Source organism: Vombatus ursinus, unplaced genomic scaffold (genome assembly GCF_900497805.2).
Source record: "Vombatus ursinus unplaced genomic scaffold, bare-nosed wombat genome assembly UNPS02008996.1, whole genome shotgun sequence".
Lineage (NCBI taxonomy): Eukaryota > Metazoa > Chordata > Mammalia > Diprotodontia > Vombatidae > Vombatus > Vombatus ursinus.
The window spans coordinates 6,136,988-6,138,429 of NW_020948774.1; the positions used below are offsets into that span (position 1 = coordinate 6,136,988).

General features: G+C 43.8%; 1 pseudogene; it reads right to left on the minus strand.

Annotated features, from left to right (window-relative positions):
• Positions 1 to 394: 394 nt before the first annotated feature.
• On the minus strand, positions 395 to 833 carry LOC114034528 (annotated as a pseudogene).
• Positions 834 to 1,442: the final 609 nt, after the last annotated feature.

The window sequence follows — 1,442 nt, forward strand, 5'->3', positions numbered from 1 at the left end:
ACAATATGTTGTTTACAAAAAAACACATTTGAAGCAGAGACACATACAGAATAAAGGTGAAACAACGGAGGATACTCTACTATGTTTCAGCTGAAGTAAAAAAAAAATGTAGGGGTAACAATCACGATCTCAGACAAAGCAAAAGTAAAAATAGATCTAATTAAAAGAGATAAGGAAACTACATCTTGGTGAGAGGTACCATAGACAATGAAGTAATACCAATACTAAAAATACATGCACCAAATGGCATAGCATCCAAATTTTAAAGGACAAGTTAAATGAGTTACAGGAGGAAATGGACAATTAAACTATATTAGTGGGGGACCTCAACTTTTTTTTTTTTTTTTTTTTTTTACAAACAAGGCAATTTATTCATGCATCTGGTGTGGCTTGCCCTAATGTTTCTTGTTGGCGGCTGCCACCTGTCCGGCAATTTTGTCCAGGTCTCTCTGTCCCTAAGGTGTCAGCTTCCGGCCCCCATCTTGGTCCTTCTCCACCATCTTAAGGCCTTCCGGGGCTTGCAAGACCCTCCGGGCCACGCTCTTGGAGCCTCTGCTGAGGTGACTGCGCATGACACCGTTGCGCTGGCGCCCGCTGTAGATCTTGGTCACGGAGCCCACGCCGGCACCGCCCCGGAGGTACAGGTGACGGGCTGTGGAGGCGGGCCGGGTGTAGAACCAGTTCTCGTCGTAGGGTGCCAGCTCCTTATGTTTGGCCAGCTTGACCGTGTCCACCCATTCGGGGGCTTTCAGCTTCCCTGACTTTTTCAGGAAGGCGGCCAGGGCCCGGACGCACGCCTGCTGGCTCACGGCCTTCACCGTGACTCCGGGCATCGTGCTGGGTCCGCGCGGCCAGCCATGGGAAAGGGAGAAACGGGGCTTCCCGGCCGCACAAGAGGGGAGCGAAACCTCGCGAGAGCCTCTAGTCCCGTCCGTCAGCTTTCCCCTCTTAGAATTAGATAAATGTAACCAAAAAATAAACAAGAGATAAGAAGGTGAGTAGAATTTTAGAAAAGGTAGATATGATAGACCTCTGGAGAAAATTGAATGGCAATAGAAAAGAATACACCTTTTCCTTAGCAGTACATGGCATCCCGTATTAGGATATAAAAACCTCACAACCAAATGCAGAAGAGCAGAAACTATTAAATGCATCCTTTTCAGATCATGATGCAATAAAAAAATTATATTTAAATATGGGCCATGGAAAGATAGATTAAGAATTAATTGGGAACTAAGTGGGTCAAAAAACAAATCCATAATTTCATTAAAGAGAATGACGACAATGAGACAACATACCAAAATTTTTGGGATGCAGCCAAAGCAGTAAAGTAGGGGAAAATTCATATCTCTAAATGTTTACATCAATAAAATAGAGAAAGAGCAGATCAATGAATTGAACATGCAACTAAAAAAAATAGAAAAAGAATAAATATCCCCAAT